General features: G+C 36.4%; 1 long non-coding RNA gene across 3 annotated transcripts in view; it reads right to left on the bottom strand.

The window, feature by feature from the left end:
* The window catches only part of LOC149128040 (uncharacterized), a 109340-nt gene that overhangs the window by 15804 nt on the left and 72538 nt on the right, over positions 1-20998 (bottom strand). Inside the window, exons 1-3 of one of the 3 annotated variants that reach the window (XR_016229670.1) lie at positions 3016-3072; positions 2723-2920; positions 5-208 (exon numbers count right to left, since the gene is read on the bottom strand). This is a non-coding gene — a long non-coding RNA (uncharacterized LOC149128040). Of the gene's footprint in view, positions 1-4; positions 209-422; positions 771-2722; positions 2921-3015; positions 3073-20998 lie in introns of those variants that run through there. The other 2 variants (XR_016229669.1, XR_016229671.1) reach the window with 2 other exon arrangements.

Below are 20998 nucleotides of genomic sequence, written 5' to 3'. Positions count from 1 at the left end.
TTACCTGATGTCATCCTCATGCCTTCCTTCAACTTTCAACAGAGGATCCCTTTGGCCAGATTCAAGAAGAAATAACTCTGTTAACAAAAGCCATCAGGATTCAGCTTCTTGTTCAGAGACTAGATTTGAGACAGTTGAAAATAGAATCTGAAGTTTCCAGGAATTTCCACTTGGTCTTTCCCATCATTGTTGTGTTCACTCCAAGTGCCTAGAAAAATTATAGTAGTTACGGCATTCATTACTTGTTTAGATCCCAATTCTGCCTGCTGAACGCAAGTAACTATGGAATGCATTTATGTCTTCACTAGATCTACTATAAGATTATAGGAGAGGAAAAAACTTTTCCTCAACTTCCTTCCTGGTTGAGACCTGAGAATTAAGCTGACAAAGACAAATTCACAGAAGAAAAGTGTACCATTTTATTATATTTTATTTTTACATTTTAAAATCTTTGCATGTGGGCCAGCGCCGTGGCTCAATAGGCTAATCCTCAGCCTTGCGGCGCCAGCACCCCAGGTTCTAGTCCCGGTCGGGGCACCAGATTCTGTTCAGGTTGCTCCTCTTCTAGTCCAGCTCTCTGCTGTGGCCCGGGAGCGCAGTGGAGGATGGTCCAAGTCCTTGGGCCCTGCACCCACATGGGAGACCAGGAGAAGCACCTGGCTCCTGCCTTCGGAGCAGCGCAATGCGCCAGCCGTAGCGGTCATTGGAGGGTGAACCAACAGCAAAAGAAGACCTTTCTCTCTGTCTCTCTCTCTCACTGTCCACTCTGCCTGTCAAAAATAAAAAAAAAATTAAAAAATAAAATAAAATAAAATAAATCTTCGCATGTGCAGAAGCTTCACAAAAAAGAAGTGAAAAACCCTGAAAAGTGGTTCAGTGGTTCAACTTGTGAACCTTTGTACCTTTTTAACAAAGGATGATAAATTATGGAAAACTAATTAGGGAAAAGAACAGTAAGATAGGTTTCTTGTGGAAAGTTACAAGAGAGTGACTAGAATATATTTGAGGAAGCTAGTGGGAGTTTCGAGTTATTTTATTTTATAATCTTTGTTTATGCAATCTTGGTGTCAGCTCACTCTCTTCAGTAATAAAGATCACTCTCCTCATCCTGGTTCAGGAAACCTTTTTTTTTTTTTCTGTGAAGGGTCATTTGGATAATTATAACATCATTTTGGAGCCATATAAAAGTTATAAGCAAAAATTAACCTGCTATAGATTCACTGAATTTTGAGACCTACTTGCAGTTGCCTTGACATGGCCAGACCAAATGATGCCATAAGCCTTATATTGTCTGCAACCTGAACATTTTCCACTCTAGCTTCCTAACTGCCTAAATTATCTACTGGTGGACCACACTCTCAAATTGCCAGTGAGCATTATAAATTCTAAGTTAATAGTTTAACTCTGGAAAGATCCTAGTATCTTCCTCATACTAGTGCATCACATCACTCCAAGTTCCTCTTAGAAATATTTAAAATGTATTACTATGGATCCATGTTGGGATAGCTCTTAAAATAGATACTGAGTCCAGATAAATTGACTATCTCTGAGTCCATAAATTGATCTGTGTACTGAGTATGGAAGGCTGTCTTACTTCCCATGGTAATGATTTCTGTTAGATTTCTGCCCAGCAAAATCAAGTTTTTCTTCTGTATACAGCACATAGAATCTTAATAAGCTGCTCATTATTTCTAGACATCCTGTGTTTAATTAGTCATTCACCAAGCTTCCTGAGAACCAGAACAACCACTTAGCTTTCTGTCCTGGTAACCTATGGTTGTAATTGTACTCACCTTGTTTGTGATGGGTAGGCAACAGTACTGTTTACTCTCTGCTATTCTGGATTCCTATTATTTCCAATAAAATTTGAAAAGTTTTCCACTGACCAGTTTTCTATGTAATCTTACATGTATTCTGAAATTACCAAAAACCCCCTCTTAGATGCTCCTCATTATAAGTGCATTTCTTAATGCCACAGTGAAGGAAATATTCTCTGGGCCCTTCTTGAGGTTATGACTGAGGAAGTGCTGAGTAGCTTACCACTGCAAACCTATCTGAGCAGGTTCTCTCCCCTGAGTTATTGCAATCCTTCACTTAAATGCCAGAAAGGTTCTGACATTTCAAATTAAATCATAGTGTCCCACATTTATTCTAATCTCTTTATAAGCAAGCTAGAAGGTTGACCCTTTTACCTCTCTGTGAGGAAAATGTTTGGATTGAATGTCATTGTAGAATTAATACAAGAGGTGACAGAAATGTTTCCTGTAATCAGTATCAGCTAAAGTATCAGTATCAGCTAAAGAAGTTGTTGTACTATGGACACCCATTGAAAGAATTGCATATGGAAGTCAAAGGGAAGGCATAGCTCATAATTCTCCTCCTTATTCATTTTTATCCAAATGTACCCTTCACGTATTCAAGCTCCCTCTCTATCTTCAACAATGCCCTTGTTCAGGGAAGGAAGACCTACATTTGAGCACTAATCAACATGGCTAAGTGAAATCAGCAAAGGTTGAGGGACTCCTTCAAAGCCACCACAGAGGAATTTTTGTTTGTCATTTGTTTTTAATTATATATTTTTAGCTTTAGCTTTTAATAATGCTTTTTCAGTGTGGACATTTTTAAAATATTTATGGAAAACTCGGAGTTAGACAGACAGAGGGAAAAGACACACACACACACACACACACACACACACACATAAAGAGAGAGAGAGAGATACCTTCCATCCACTGGTTTACTCCCCAGATGGTCGCAACAGTTGGGGCTTGGCCAGGGATAAGCCAGGGATTGGAGTGTCTTTTGGATCTCCCACATGGGTGGAGGGGCCCAAGCACTTAGGCCATCCTCTGCTACCTCGCCAGACTTATTAGCTGGGAGCTGGACTGGAGTTGGAGCATCTAGGTCTCAAACCAGCCTCCTGTAATTGAATGAAGATAATTATACAACATAATAAAACTTATGGGGTACAGAAAAGCAGCTTTAAGATGAAAGTTTATAGTAATTAGTACCTACATCCAGAAATTGGAAGGGTATCAAGAGCCGTCAATGCAGTTCAAAACCTAGAAAAACAACAAAACCCTAAACTAGTAGGTCAGAAATTATTAAAATTAGAGAAGTAAACAAAATTGACACCAAAAAATACAAAAGATGGCTGAAATGAAGAGCTGTTTTGTTGAAGAAATAAACAACATTGATACACCATTGGCCTAACTAACCAAAAAAAGAAAAATGGGAGAAGACCCAAATCAATAAAATCAGATATGAAAAAGGAGATGTGACAACAGAAACCACAAAAATAAAAAAGAATCATCAGAACTTACTACAAACACCAATATGTCAACAAAATCTAGAATAAAATGAAACATTTCTAGACACATAATTAAATCATAAAGACGTAGAAAACTTAAACAGAACAATAACTTAGAGATTTAATCACTAATAAAGATGCGCCCAACAAAGAAAAGCCTAGGACTAGATGCAGAATTCTATCATACTTTTCAAGAAGAAGTAAGGCCAAAAATCATCAACACAATACTGGCTAATTTAATTTAACAGCACATCAGAAAAATCATTCACCTGGACCAAGTAAGATTTATCCCTGTTATGCTGGAATAGCTTAACATACGCAAATCAGTAAATGTGATACATCACATTTACAAATTGAAGAATAAAACCAATACGATTATCTGAATAGATGCAGATAATATATGTTGATAAAATACAACAACCTTTCATGATAAAAACCTTAAGCAAATTGGGTACAGAAGGAATATTTGTATGGACAATCTAGGCAATATACAACAAATCCATGGCCTGCATAATATTGAATGATAAAAAGTTGGAAGCATTTGGACTACAATTTGGAACCAGACAAGGATGCCCACTTTCACCATTGCTCTTCAGTATAATTCTGGAAGTTTAGCAAGTGACTTTAGGCAAGAAAAAAGAAATCAAGAGAACACAAATTGGAAAGGAGGAAGTCAAATTATTGCTGTTGACAGATGACATGATAAGGGGAACCAAAACACTCCCCTAGATGAATATTTTAATTCATAAGAGAGTTTGGTAAGTTTGCAGGATATAAGATTAAGACAAAAAATCTGTTTTTTTGATAAATATAAAATTTGTTTACCTTAAAAATAATTTAATTAATTAAAAAAAAAAAACATAGGGGCTGGCGCCATGGCACAGTGGGTTAATCCTCTGCCTGTGGCACCAGCATCCCATATGGGTGCTGGTTCTAATCCTGGCTACTCCTCTTCCAATCCAGCTCTCTGCTATGGCCTGGGAAAGCAGTGGAAGATGGCTGAAGTGCTTGGGCCCCTGCAACCACATGGGAGACCAGGAAGAAGCTCCTGGCTCCTGTCTTCAGATAGGCGCAGCTCCGGCCGTTGAGGCCATTTGGGGAATGAACCAACCAAAGGAAGACCTTTCTCTCTGTCTCTCCCTCTCACCTCCCTCTACCTCTCAAATAAATAAATAAAAATCTTTAAAAACAAAACATAGCCATGCACCCATCCAATTCTGCTATTCTATTTTTTTTAAAGATTTATTATTTATTTGAAAAGCAGAGTTATAGAGAGGCAGAGGCAGAGAGAGGGAGAGGTCTTCCAACTGCTTGTTCACGCACCAGATGGCTACAATGGCCAGAGCTGCGCCTACCTGAAGCCAGAAGCCAGAAGCCAGGAGCTTCTTCTGGGTCTCCTACATGGGTGCAGGGGGCCAAGAACTTGAACCATCTCTACTATTTTCCCAGGCCATCACAGAGAGCTGGATTGGAAGTGGAGTAGCCAGGACTCCAACCAGCGCCCCTTTGGGATGCTGGCACTGCAGGTAGCCGCTTTACCTGCTAAGCCACAGTGCCAGTCCTCTGCTATTCTTTATCACATATTGAGAGCTACACAGGATCTATCTGTATTTTTAAAATTCTATTTAGTTGATCATGTTAACCATTGAGATATATTGTAAATGAGAACATTCAAATGTGTTCTTACCACCAAATTTAAATGAGTTTGTTTTAAAATAAAATTTCTCATACAGATATTAAAGAAAACCATTCAAAACCAAAACGTGTCTATGACATAGTCTGTACCCTAATATTCTAGTCAAAATGTCTTTTCTTATGCTCAAGCTACCACTTTGCAGGGCATGTTCATTGCCAGTGTTTGGAAATATATTCCAAATGCATAATATGTTAACCTTACAGCATAAACACTCTGAACCTTTTTCAAACAAACTTTAGACACAGAAATATTTATGTCTCCTACTTCAGATACCATCCCTAAGTATGCAAAACACAAGCTTCCATAGGTTCTTAAATTATTTTGAAAAGGACGTTGCATAAAACACAATTTCTCTTCAAACAGTCTTTATGATAATTTACTACCCCCTTATATCGCCAATAAATATTTGTATCTGGCATTTGTTTTGTTAATTAACAAATATAGATTGACAGTTTATGTAGCTGTTTATGAGAAAAGAATTTCTGATAATGCCAGCTGTCCACTGTATTAGTAATGCTACAATATTCTAATTAGAAATACACAATACCATTGGAGTGGAACATATTAATTAACACATACACTTTCATTACAATTATAAAATAGTTCTAAGTTATTATATTGTAACATCAGGCAGTAGTTAATCATTTTTATCAACATGTTACTTTTTTTGACTTGCTTTATTTTTCAAATATAATACTCTTTAATTTTTTATGTACTTCAAGGAGATAAAAACAGTTGTGATGAAGGGTGACATGTGTTTTCTTAAAATTCATTACATTATTTAAAATTATGCAGTAAAAATATACAGGACTTAACAGACAAAATGGGATTCAGGGCAAACACTCTAACACTGTTAGAAATACAGAAAAAAAAAAAAACCAAGAATGTAATATAAATGGTAGCAAATTGCATGATTCATGCTTAAGAGATAATTAAAAATCTGCAATATGTGTATATGTTATTTTTTTCCTAGATAAAAACACCTGAATTTATTCAGGAAAGCAGCTGTTATATATGTCAGATTGGCATTACTATGATTAAAATGCAGAAGGTAGTTAGAAGAGAAGTTTTATTTTAGCTCACTGTTTTCAAAGGCTCAGCGTCCAAGATCAGTGAGCACCATTTGTCTGGCATCTCATGAGGCTGGAGCATAGCAATGGCTAAGTGTGTGTAGATGGAGTATCACATGATGAGCCCAGAGCAGAAACAGAAAGGGGGGACACACTTATCTTCTACCCCTTCCAGGGTCTCTCCTTGTAAAGCAACCAGAATTCCCTCATAGGGCTCCTCCTGCATAACCTATGTCAATCTAATCGCACTTCAAGTCTTCCCCTTTACACATGGGATTCAAATTGATTTCCATTCCTCATCCATTAACATAAGAATTAAGAAATTATGCCTTTAACACATGGGCCTTTGTTTTGGAAAATTTTCATTTTCTAAAACAAGCTTCAAGTGAAATTTTATATTTTTAAGTATTCTTTCTCTTTTTTTAGAGGCTATACATATTGTTTTCCCTCTTTATCACTGACTCACATTTAAATCTTAGCATGGCTATATGTAACAATAAAAGGTGGGGCTTTATCTGTTTATTTGCAAGAATATTTTAAAGAAATTGTCTGATTTTGTGTTGTTGGATGCTGATCAGAGGTATATCCTCTGATTTTATAGATAAATGACTGGATATAAGGTACTAAATAGGTGTGAGTGTAGACAAAGAGAGCTTTTAATTTGAGGATTTATACTTTTCCAAGACTCTGAATCTGTCAATAGGTATCCCTTCAAATGTTATTTTTCTCTTATTCTTTCTACCTTTTTTTTAACTTTTGTTAGGAAAAACTCCCTTAATTCATTTTCCTTAATTTCTTTCTTTTTCTTACTTTGATTTTAGAATTTAAAGTTTAGAGATACATATGTAAATGTGTGTGTAGGTATTTCTGTTTCTTCATTCCCTTGACATCTACTCTCCCTTTCTCTCTCCCTCCCATCCTTATTGCTTCCTTTCTACTTTCTCTCATTTTCTACCTCTTTTCTTTCCCATTATCTTTGCCTCTTTGTGTTGATTCCTACAATTCATTGGTATTTTTATTTATTAAAATAAACTATACAAATAATATATTACTAATTGTTTTTCTTCAATTCTTTACTATGTATTTTTATTCTTTATTTATTTTTAAATTTGTTTTCCCATATCAACAGTAATGAATTTCCTCATATTTTTTTCAAGGGTAAGAATCACATTGCAAACAATTTTGCAAAATTGTGTAGTTTCAAGAGTGCTTTACAACAACCAGGTCAAAAGTAAACAGGGGTATTTGTCAACACCTTCTGAAGTGCTATTAAAATATGGAATCTTGAGACTCACATTAGACCTGCTGAATAATGATATCTGGATATACATAGCAGAAATCTTTCATTTTAACAAGTTCTTCATAGTGCTCTTGGATGTTCAATCTGATTCCTACCTATTAACTGTTAGGAAACTGGTGCAGTTGTAGCCAGGTGGCCTCATGACCCAGCTACCTGAGCCAGGCTCCACCCCCATCCTAATGGATTCGCTGCTCCTGCTCCCCTGCCCTCCTGGCAAAGTTTTAAAAGCACTGGTTCCTGAACACTTGCTCCCTTGGGCCTTCTCTCCTGCGCTCTCTTGGTTCTTTTCTCTTGGCTCGTCTCCTCTCATCTCCGTCTCTCTACTCTACCTTCTCTCCTCACTAGCTCCTCTTCTCTGGCTCTCTTATACTCTCTTTCTCTCTCTTTTTCCTTCGCCGCCCCTTCATTCCGGTCTGTTGGGTGTTCCCCAATAAACACTTTCCCTTACTCCAGTGTTCGGTGTGTTTTGCAACAGCTAACATTAATACATAACATTAACCACCCATTAAAACCTCTAACAACATATTCATTATTGAAATAAAGTAATGAAATTCATATGTAATCATCTATTATTTTACTGTTCATTTGTTTTGTCCAAGGAACATTTACTTTTAATGCATTCCATTTTGATCACTGAAGTTATCATTAGAGTAAAATACTTTATTTATATACATTAATATATAGAAAAGATGAGTGGGCATTGTGGCACAGAGGGTTAAGCTGCTACCTGTTGGACTGCACCCAGTATTTGTGTACCTGGTTCAAGTCCTAGGTTGGCTCTTCTGATTCCAGCTTCCTGTTAATGAACAACCTGGGAAGCAGCAGATGATGGTTCAAGTACTTGAATCCCTTCTACCCACATGGGAAATCCAAATGGAGTGCTGGGCTCCTGGCTTTGTGTTGGCCCAGCCCAAGCTGCCACAGGCATTTCAGGAGTTAACTAGCAGATAGAAAACTTCTCTCTTGTTCTGGCTCTGTTACCTGCCCTTTCAAATAAATAAACATTTTTAAAATGAGAGAGAAAATAATATCACATGTGGAAATATTTAACATGCATCATAACATCAAATGTGGTATTGATGTAGCAATTAAAATGGATTATCAAATAAAATAGAAGGGAAATATAAAAAACAAGAAATTATCAATGATCTAATTAGTATTTAGGATTACGTCCTATACTTATCAAAGTTATTGCTCTTTATTATTTGAAGTTTTTACTGAAAATTGCACCTCATTTTTTCATCTGCTACTTAATTTTTCATATTAATGTGATATTAATACAAAAATAAGATTCAATAGAGTTCATAGATAAAATCCTAATATCATGATATTCCTTTCTTCTGCCCTTCCCTCACCCTTCTTTTCTCTCCTTATCTCCTCTCTCTCTCTCTCTTGCTCCTTTCTTTTTTGTTCAGTGGTAGAATCCTTACATATTTTAAATATATTTTATTGTGACACAATTTGTATGCAATAAAATGCACTCATTTAAATTTATTTGTACGTTATTTACTTATTTACTTGAGAGGTAGAGAGATAGAGACAAAGAGACAGCTCTCATTACCAGATTTACTTCCCAAATGCCCACAACAGCCAAGCCATCTTGTAGCTTGGAACTCAATTCAGATTTCTTATATGGATGACAAGAACCCATCTACTTGAACCATCACCTGCTGCCTCCTGGGGCTTGCATTAGCAAGAGGTTGAAATCAAATTTGAAACTGGGGCTTGAATTCAAGTACTGCAAATGAGACAAGACCATCTTAATTTTTTAAAGTCCAAAACACAGAGGGTAACAAATGCTGACAAGGATTTGCAGAAACGGGAACGCTTATACAAGGTTGGTGAGAATGTAAAGTAGAGCAGCCAGCGTGGAAAACAGTGTGGAGATTTCTTTGAAATCCAGATACATTGCCACATGATCCAGCAGTCCCACTACTGGTATTTACCCAAAGACTTGAATACAGCATATTAAAGAGATACTTGCACCCCCATGTTTATAAGAACACTGTTCAAAATAGCCAAAATTTTGAACCAACCAAGATAAGATATCCAACATCAGATGAAAGGAATAGCACATTATTCAACTATAAAAAAGGATGAAATTCTATCATTTGTAGCAAAATGGTTTCAACTGGAAAACTACATGTTGAATGAAATAAGCAGATACAGAAAGATGAACACCACATGTTCTCCTTACAATGTGGGAATTAAAATTAAAATAATAATCAAAAATAAAAAAGTCTATCTGCATCAATATTGCTTCAAATATAGTTTTGTAAAACTTTGTTTTAGACCTTTGTCAAACCAAGAGTTAAGAAAGTTATAGTACTATAGTTTTAATGACATGTCATTACTTTCAAATTTATTGTAGATAAGTGAAATAATTTTTCCATCCAATTGTTATTTATAGCCATTGTGCATATTCCCACTAAAGTAGAGTCTTTTTCCATTTTACTTGTTCAACTTATTATTTGGAGAAGTATTAAACCTTTTTCTATAATGTAATTTTACAATTTGTTATCCCAAAAACCAAAAAAAAGGCACAAAGAAAAGGGGATAGGAGGAGAGAAATGATGGAGAGTCAGAGGGAAGAAAGAAAGGAATATCATTATGTTCTTAGAACTGTATCTACAAATCAGAGTTAATCTGTTAAAAACTAATTAATAATAAAAATGAAAAAGATAAATAATTTCATAAAATTAACACTTGCACATAGCCTTGTAACCACCACACCACAAGACAAAACAATATGCATTCATATGCAAATAAATGATGCACACTTACCATTGTGTTGTTTGATTATAAACATGAAAAATCAAAGTAAATTTTGAGCAGGTTGTTTGAAAATATGTCAGGCATACACATGTAAAGTCTAACTATTTTGTATATGACAATCTCTGTCATCTAATTAAATATGGATTCATTGTTTACCACTTAGAACAAAAAGAACAAATTACAGAGACAAACTCACTTTGTTGATTTGTTTCTCAAATTGTAAATGAAATGATGTGAAAAAGAAATGAGGTGAGATTATTTGATTTAGAAGATGACTAAATAAAAATGTCTATCTGGCAATATCAAAATTCCTGCATGGAGGAAAATCAAGATGAAAGATTTATTATTTTTGTAGCCCAGAGATCACAGAGCTCAAAAATGGTATGCAATGCAGGAATTATAAGGAACATCAAGGACTTCCTTTAATTATAACTGGTGATTAGGGAATGTTTGAGTCAAAATAAATCAAGCCCAAAGTAAATTCTTACAATTGAAAACTTTTTAATCCTTTATTTTCATATATTATTTATACTAGAAATTACAGGCAGATTTAGATTAAAATTTTATTATTTCTCCATGGGGAGAATAAATAACAACTCTGTATGTAATAGAGAATCAGAACTTCCAGAGAAATTCATAAGAAAGAGGTGATTCCTTAATTTGGAAAAGCAATATTGCTTTGATTTATAGCAATGAAAATTATGAATAAATAGAGCTTTGTTTGATGTACATATCAATGTCAAGAAATATGTGAATACTGAAGTTGTTGATGTTTAAAGTTCATGGCATGTTTTTTGATAATAAAAAGTATTGTCAATTAGTGCATTTATTAAACTCAAAGAGACAAGGGACATGTTGGGTTTTTTTCTAGAGCATGTTACCAATTGATATACATTCCCAACAAATGTCCATGAGGTGTGTGGCTAGGTTGATCACTAAACAAGATTCATTTCTATTTAATACATACAAAATTGCTAGGAAGCATAAAAGTAAACATTCAAAATAAATTTCCATAATTCTTATTCAACCCATACACAAAAGGGGCAAAAAAGGGTACTTGTTGAAGACAAGGGAAATAAAGAATGGATGATGAAATAAGATATTTATCTAAAGGAATGCAGTAACCGCAAAAACAGTTGTAAAAATAAAGGTGAAAACTATTCTTTCTTCTTATTTCAAGAAAATATATTTGTGAAGGTGTTTATAAATAATATATTTCCCTTTTGCAATTTCTTACAATCTGATAGAATGTATGTTATTAGTAGATGATTTTATGTATTAGTGTTTAATTTACAAAGTACAACTTAGGAAGAACAGAAATAAACACTCAAATATTGATATTGAGGCATCTGTTATTTTTTTTTTTTTAAGATTTATTTTATTTATTTGAAAGACTGGGTTACAGAGAGAGGTAGAGACAAAAAAGTCTTCCATCTGCTGGTTCACTCCTAAGATGGCTGCAATCAATGGCCGGAACTGCGCCAATCTGAAGCCAGGAGCCAGGAGCTTTTTCTGGGTTTCCCACAAGGGTGCAGGGGCCCAAGGACTTGCACCATCTTCTAATGCTTTCCCTGGCCATAGCAGAGAGCTGGATTGGAAGTGGAGCAGCTGGGACTCAAACCGCGCCCATATGGGATGCCGGCACTTCAGGCCAGGGAGTTAACCTGATGAGCCACAGCATTGGCCCTTGTTATGTTTTGTTAAGAGGGTTACTATGTCTGTTTTGCAAAAAGACAATGACATCATGTTGTCTGGTAAGATTTTGCTGTTGATCATATTTGAGTGTAACGTATATGGTGAAGCAAGGTGTGAGTATGTACCAAATTACTAGGGATGGATTTTCCTGGATTTGTATTGCCTTAATCTAACTAAATTACTATTGTATTTCCTAAGTCCCTTTCTATTATGCTTTTAGGCTAGGCTTGGTCCAAAGTAAAATTTTGACATTATTAGTTTGGATGAAGCAGCCTACACATTTTGCTTGAAAGGTCATTGTAAGAAAAGACACTGTTGCAATTCTTGTACAAGTGGATTTTTCAAAGAGCTTGTGGAAAAATGAAGTTAAAAGATAACTTGGGGTGAATTAACAGGAGATTAGGACCTAGTAAATTTGTGGTGCTACTGAACTGAGACTGTGAAAAAAGAGACGGTGGGGGAGAGAACTCACGGAATTCACGTGAGTACTCTCCAGAGATGCTACAATTCCGTAACTTTGGCAACCCAGTGGGAGACTGAAGGAGAATTTGAGCCCACTCTGAGGGCCGAACAGATTCCCTGTGTGGTCCTTGGGAAAGAGCTTCCGATCTCTGGCTCCTGTGGGTATATCATTTGCCTGATAACTACCTCCAATTTCGTTCAGCTGTGCAGAATTACTTCCATTTTGAATCAAAAAAAGAAAGAAAGAGAGAGAGAGAGATCTACCACGCCTAATCTGGGAGTGTCACCTTTGGCACAGGAAACAGAGCTCTCAAGCCACACCCATCTCAAGCCTCTAAGGCTCCATCAAAAAGAGACAGTCCACTTAATCTAGAGTCATAGTATAACAAAAAAAGCAACACAGTGAAGAAACCAAATATCTCCAATATGCCAAATAACAAATGCAAAAACCAAGGTAATAAAAACAAGGAAGTCACCATGACGCCCTTAAATGAAAAAGACACCCCAATTCAAGATTATGAAGATGATGACATAGAAGAAATGCAAGAAGCAGATCTCAAAAAATTGATAAGAACATTAAGAAGTTCTCAAAAACAAATTCTTGAACTACAGAAATCCTTAATGGACAAGATAGAATATCTCTCTCATGAAAATGAAATATTAAGGAGGAATCAAAATGAAATGAAACAACTAGTACAACAGAAAACTGTGATAGTGACAAGAAATCATAATGAAATGAAGAGCTCAATAGATCAAATGAAAAACACATTAGAGAGCATTAAAAACAGAATGGGTGAAGCAGAAGAGAGAATATCGGACTTAGAAGATAGAGCACAGGAAAACATACAGTCAAACCAAAGAAAAGAAGAGGAAATTAGAAATCTGAAACATATTGTCGGGAATCTTCAGGATACTATTAAAAAATCCAACATTCAGTTCTAGGAGTTCCTGAAGGCATGGAGGGGAAGAAAGGATTAGAAGGCCTTTTTAGTGAGATATTAGCAGAAAATTTCCCAGGTTTGGAGAAGGACAGAGACATCCTAGTACAGGAAGCTCACAGAACCCCTAATAAACACGACCAAAAGAGATCCTCACCACGACACGTTGTAATTAAACTCTCCACAGTGAAACATAAAGAAAAGATCCTAAAATGTGCAAGAGAGAAACATCAGATTACTCTCAGGGGATCTCCAATCAGACTCACAGCTGACTTCTCATCAGAAACCCTACAAGCTAGGAGGGAATGGTGAGATATAGCCCAGGTGCTAAGAGAGAAAAACTGCCAGCCTAGAATATTATATCCTGCAAAGTTATCATTTGTGAATGAAGGTGAAATAAAGACCTTTCATAGCAAACAGAAATTGAAAGAATTTGTCGCCACTCGTCCGGCCCTGCAAAAGATGCTTAAAGATGTGTTGCACACAGAAAAACAGAAACATGGTCATCAATATGAAAGAAGGTAAAGGAAGGAAACCTCACAGCAAAAGATCACAGGGAATTCAAAGCATATAGTAGAACTTATCTTTGGCAAATTGCAGGCAAAGTTACTACTTATCAATAGTCACATTGGCCTGAACTGTCCAGCTAAAAGACACAAATTGGCTGATTGTGTTAAGGAACAAAACCCATCTATTTGCTGCTTACAAGAAACACATCTTTCCAACAAAGATGCATAGAGACTGAAAGTGAAAGGCTGGAAAAAGATATACCATGCCAACAGAAATGAAAAAAGAGTGGGCATAGCCATCTCAATATCAGGCAACATAAACTTTACCACAAAACTATTAAGATAGACAAAGAGGGACACTACATAATGATTAAGGGATCAATTCAACAGGAAGATATAACAATTATCAATGTATATGCACCTAACTACAGGGCACCGGTTTATCTAAAAGATTTGTTAAGGGACTTAAAGGGAGACTTAGACCCCAATACAATAGTACTGGGGGACTTCAATACTCCACTCTCAGAAATAGATCAACAGGACAGCAGATCAACAAGGATACAGTAGATTTAAATGACACTATAGCCCAAATGGATCTAACAGATATCTACAGAACTTTCAACCCTACAACTAAAGATTTTACATTCTTCTCAGCAGTACATGGAACCTTCTCTAGGATTGACCACATACTAGGCCATAAAGCAAGTCTCAGCAAATTGAAAAGAATTAGAATCATACCATGCAGCTTCTCAGACCAAACTATCCCTCTTTGCAAATGACATGATTCTTTATTTAGGGGAACCCAAAGAACTCTACTAAGAGACTATTGGAACTCATAGAAGATTTTGGCAAAGTAGCAGGGTAAAAAATCAATGCAAAAAAATCAACAGCCTTTGTATACACAGGCAAGACCATGGCTGAGGAAGAACTTCTAAGATCAATCCCATTCACAATAGCTATAAAAACAATCAAATACCTTGGAATAAACTTAACCAAGGACGTTAAAGATCTCTATGATGAAAATTACAAAACCTTAAAGAAAGAAATAGAAGAGGATACAAAGAAATGGAAAAATCTTCCATGCTCATGATTGGAAAAATCAATATCATCAAAATGTCCATTCTCCCAAAAGCAATTTATACATTCAATGCGATACCAATCAAGATACCGAAGACCTTCGCAGATCTGGAAAAAATGATGCTGAAATTCATATGGAGACACAGGAGACCTCGAATAGCAAAGCAATCTTGTACAACACAAACAAAGCTGGAGGTATCACAATACCAGATTTCAGGATATACTACAGGGTAGTTGTAATCAAAACAGCATGGTACTGGTACAGAAACAGATGGATAGATGAATGGAACAGAATTGAAACACCAGAAATCAATCCAAACATCTACAGCCAACTCATATTTGATCAAGGATCCAAAACCAATCCCTGGAGTAAGGACAGTCTATTCAATAAATGGTGCTGGGAAAACTGGATTTCCACGTGCAGAAGCATGAAGCAGACCCCTAACTTTCACCTTACACAAAAATTCATTCAACATGGATTAAAGACTTAAATCTATGACATGACACCATCAAATTATTATAGAGCATTGGAAAAACCCTGCAAGATATAGGTATCAGCAATGACTTCTTGGAAAACACCCCAGAAGCACAGGCAGTCAAAGCCAAAATTAACATTTGGGATTGCATCAAATTGATAAGTTTCTGTACTGCAAAAGAAACTGTCAGGAAAGTGAAGAGACAACCAACAGAATGGGAAAATATATTTACAAACTATGCAACAGATAAAGGGTTGATCACCAGAATCTACAAAGAAATCAAGAAACTCCACAACATCAAAACAAAGAACCCACTTAAGAGATGGGCCAAGGACCTCAATAGACATTTTTCAAAAGAGGAAATACAAATGGCCAACAGGCACATGAAAAAATGTTCAAGATCACTGGCAGTCAGAGAAATGCAAATCAAAACCACAATGAGGTTTCACCTCACCCCAGTTAGAATGGCTCACATTCAGAAATCTACCAACAATAGATGCTGGAGAGGATGTGGGGAAAAAGGGACACTAACCCACTGTTGGTGGGAATGCAAATTGGTTAAGCCACTATGGAAGTCAGTTTGGAGATTCCTCAGAAACCTGAATATAACCATACCGTTCGACCCAGCCATCCCACTACTTGGAATTTACCCAAAGGAAACAAACAAGCTGTCTGCACATTAATGTTTATTGCAGTTCAATTCACAATAGCTAAGACCTGGAACCAACCCAAATGCCATCAACAGTAGGGGCATGTACTCTATAGAAAACTATACAGCAGTCAAAAACAACAAAACCCGGTCATTTGTAACAAGATGGAGGAATTTGGAAAACATCATGCTGAGTGAAATAAGCCAGTACCAAAGGGACAAATATCAAATGTTCTCCCTGATTGGCGACAACTAACTGAGCACCAAAGGGGAAACATGTTGAAATGAAATGGACACTATGAGAAAAGTGACTTGAACAGCTCTTGTCCTGATGGTTGACGTACAATGTAATACTTTATCCATTTTAGTAATTTTTTGTTCTAGTACCATTGGTTGAACTCTGTAGTTAACACACAATTGTTCTTACGTGTTTAAATTTTAACTGAAAAGTGATCCCTGTTAGGAATTTGGAAAACATTATGTTGAGCGAAATAAGCCAATCCCAAAGGGAAAAATACCACTTGTTCTCCTTGATAGGTGACAACTAACTGAGCACCAAAAAGGAAACCTGTTAAAGTGAAATGAACACTAGGAGAAACGGTGACTTGATCAGCCCTCATCCTGACTGTTGATGAGCAACTTGATATGTTATCCCTCTTAGTATTTTTTTGTTTGTTCTACTTAATACTTTTGGTTGAATACTGTATCAATACACAATTCTTCTTAAGTGCTGAAACTTAACTGAAAAGTGATCACTGTTAAATGTAAGAGTGGGAATAAGAGAGGGAAGAGATGTGCAATTCAGGACATGCTCAAGCTGACTTACCTCAAACGGTAGAGTTAGAAACATACCAGGGGATTCCAATTCAATCCCATCAAGGTGGCATGTACCAATGCCATCTCACTAGTCCCGGTCATCAATTTCCCTTCACAATTGATCATAATGATAGGACTAAGAACCAAAGGGATCACATAAACAAGAATAGTGTCTGCAAATACTAGCTGATAGAATCAAAAAGGGAGAGAATGATCCAACATGGGAAGTGAGATACACAGCAGACCCATAGAATGGCAGATGTCCTAAACAGCACTCTGGCCTCAGAATCAGCCCTTAAGGCATGCGGATCTGGCTGAAAAGCCCATGAGACTATTTCAGGCATGGAAAGTCAAGACACTCTGGGGAACAATAAAATGACCTAAATGAAAGATCTCTGCGAGTGAGATCCCAGTGGAAAGAATGGGTCATCAAAGAAGGAGGTACCTTTCTCTGAAGGGAGGAGAAAACTTCCACTTTGGCCATGGCCTTGTCTAAAAATTATCAGAGTCAGTGAACTCAGGGGGCTTCCATAGCCTTGGCAGCTCATGACAAGAGCCTAGGGTGATTACTGATGCCATAAACAAGAGTGTCAATTTGTTAAGTCAACAACAGGAGTCACTATGCACTTACTCCTCATGTAGGATCTCTGTCCTTAGTGTGCTGTACATGGAGATTTAATGCTATAACTAGTACTCAAGCAGTATTTTTCACTTTGTGTTACTATGTGGGTGCAAACTGTTGAAATCTTTACTTAATATATACTAAACTGATCTTCTGTATATAAAGATAATTGAAAATGCATCTTGATGTGAATGGAAGGGGAGAGGGAGCGGATAAGGGGAGGGTTGTGGGTGGGAGGGATGTTATGGGGGGAAAGCCATTGTAATCCATAAGCTGTACTTTGGAAATTTATATTCATTAAATAAAAGTTTAAATAAAAAATAAAAAAGACAACTTTATTTTGGTGCAATTTTTTTTAAATAATTATGCGTGCATGCACACGATGTTTAATATCCAATCAAGGTGAATATGTCTGTCTTTTTTTTTTTTTTTTTACAGGCAGAGTGGACAGTGAGAGAGAGAGAAAGGTCTTCCTTTGCAATTGGTTCACCCTCCAATGGCCGCCGTGGCCAGCGCTGTGGCCAGCGCACCACGCTGATCCGATGGCAGGAGCCAGGTGCTTCTCCTGGTCTCCCATGTGGGTGCAGGGCCCAAGGACCTGGGCCATCCGCCACTGCACTCCCGGGCCATAGCAGAGAGCTGGCGTGGAAGGGGGGCAACCGGGACAGAATCCGGCGCCCCAATCAGGACTAGAACCTGGTGTGCCGGCGCCGCAAGGCAAAAGAATAGCCTATTGAGCCACGGCGCCAGCCAATATGTCTATCTTCTAAAACATTTAACATTTCTAAATTGAAGAAAATCCAAAATCCTATCTTCCATATTCTTAGAGAAATATTATCTGTTGTCATTGCACTGTTTAATGGAACTCCAAAACATCTTACTTCTACTTAACTATAACTTGCAATGTGTTAATCAACTTATGCCCATCCCTCAAATTTTTATATATGATTTTGTAGTTTCACATTCCAAGATGGTGTGGACCCACTGATTCAGTATTTGATGATGTCATCCTTACTGGCAGAGTCCCCAGGCCGTGTAGAAAATCACAAGACGTAAGGGCATGTTTTTTTCTGTGGGGAGTTAAAAGCCACTATGATTTAATCATGGGGTGACACCCTAAAACTTAATTATATGTTGATAACATTTTGTATGTTTGATCTCAAATATATCTTTGCGTTTTCCAAAGGTCTTGCCTGTTATACACAATAATTAGATTAACTTTCCATCCTTCTGGTGATATTAACATTAGATTTTCAGGACCAGATTGTTAACACATGGACTTTTAGAGCATCCAAACAATGTCATATGAATTAGAATTTGTTAATCAATATTGGTTATACCTTTATTATTTGCAGAAGCTAAGTATTCTTGAAACAAAAAGATGGCAAGATATGCCCATTACTATAATAGACCAGTATTATATTTTTCAATAGATAGCTATTAAAAACCCATTGTTGACTAGGAACTCTTAGTACTAGAGAAACATTGTTGCAAAAGTGAGATCTATACCTTAAGCTTATTGAAGCTTACATTCAGAAAATTATATATATATATATACATTTATATATATATTTATTTTGGCAGATGTGTTGAGTTATTAAACAGCTAAAGCAGATAGCAAATACAGAAAATGTCAGTTATGCGGAAGAAGACTTTTTAAATAGCCAGGTCTGAGGCCTCACTTTTAAACTAATTTTTACAAAGACTCATATAAGAGAAAAATGAGCTATAAAAAGAACCCATAAAGGATAAATCCTCGCAAAGTTGCAGAGATAGAAGCAAGCCAATTAAGTTTGTGGAACAGCCAAAAGATCAATGTTGCTAATACAGAGATGAAGGAGTAGCTGCTGAGGAAGATGTAACATAGAAGATTGGTCAAGAGACAAGGAAAAAAAGGAATTAAAGATATGGGCAGGCCTTTGGCCTTCCAGTTAATATGTCAATGGGGCACTCACCAAACTCTCCTCTTCTCCTTTTCTCTAACTCTCCATTGCAAATAAATAAATAAATTTTAAAACAGAGGAGGAAACCTCTAAAGGAAATCAACATGACCTATCTGTGAGAGAAGGACTTCAGGAGAGCATGACATTCTGAAGATCAAATGGAAAGTTTTGCATCCACAATGACCAACTGGGAGCTTTAGTCCAGTGCTGTCAATCACTGCCAGTTCACGTAAGATGAGGGTTTAGAATTCACCACTGCTTTTATCAATAGGGGCACATCTTTTCCGGACAAAAGCAATTTTCATAGAGTGGGTGCAGTAAAATCCTCAGTATAATCTCAACAAGCCTCAAAGAATTTTACTGAAAAAGGAAAAGTTAAATAGTGCCAACAATGGACATAGTCAGGTTTGAAATATATTTTTCTTTAACAGATAAGAATCATGGCAAATTATTTCACGCAATGATGGTTAGTCTCCTATCAGCTTGAATGGATGAAGAAACACCTAGAGAAAGCATTGCCATAAGCTATGTCTGTTAGTGTAGTTTTAGAGGAGTTTTGCATGTTAGCCCATACACTGAGCTGGTAGGACACGTCCTCAAAGTGGGTAGGCACCATCCAAATAGCTGGAGACTCAAATGGGACAAAAAAGGAGAAAAAAGAATTCCCTGGTTCTTCTGCTAGACCTGGAACAGTCATTTTTCTGCCTTTGGAGATCAGAACTCCAACTCCAGAATCTTCAGCCCTTGGTTGTTGAGATTTGAACCACGGAGTACCAGATTCTTAGGCCTTTGAGTACGAACTGAGTTACAACCGTCAACTACCCCGAGGCCTTTGAACTGGAAGTAACATCACTGGCACAATAGGGTCTTCAGTATGTAGACTACATGTTTGTAGGATTTATTGGCCTCCATAAATACATGAACCATTGTTTTAAAACAGGATTTTTGGCTCACCTTGTTGAATGGATCATTACCCAATGTAGGATTAGTAAATTGTGCAGCCTATGTTCACCTAATTTGCATAGTAATCATTGTTATAATTATTGTAAAAAAGAAGTACATAATCAAAGTCATTCCTGGATTTCTTTTCTTATCTCAGATAATAGAAGCTCTTAATGTTACATAATAATGGATTGACTGACAACTGTTCTCTATGTATATCGCATACCCAAGTTTTGACTATTCTGTTGTTAAAATATTTATATGCCTGACAGAAGCACACAGTTTCTTCCATGGTAAAACTGATTCTCTTGGGAATGTGAGATTTATTTCAATAATTCTTATAATTGACATAAGAATAAATACTTTTTTCTGTCAGATAAGACTAATTTCAGAAACTATTTGCTAAAAGACATCTCAATAATCAATGATCTTTTTTTCCCTAACTAAATATACAATTTTAAGTTTTAAGAAAGGTTGAAGATGATTGTTAAAGAATTTGAGAAGGTAGTGGGGAAACTGCTAATTAGTAACACATGCATTATTTACAAATACCTAAAATATTATTTAAATAACCGTTAAGTTAACAATGCAGTAGAATTAAATTTTAATTGGATGTAGTTTTATTTTTGAGATTCAATGGAGTTTTGAATTATTATATATATTTTAATAGGGTTATATAAAGATAACACTCTGAACAAAATTTTATTCTTAAGAACGC

The sequence above is a fragment of the Oryctolagus cuniculus genome, chromosome 2, assembly GCF_051225735.1.
Source record: "Oryctolagus cuniculus isolate XC-2025 breed Fujian yellow rabbit chromosome 2, ASM5122573v1, whole genome shotgun sequence".
Lineage (NCBI taxonomy): Eukaryota > Metazoa > Chordata > Mammalia > Lagomorpha > Leporidae > Oryctolagus > Oryctolagus cuniculus.
This window is presented reverse-complemented; position numbering and strand designations above follow the sequence as displayed.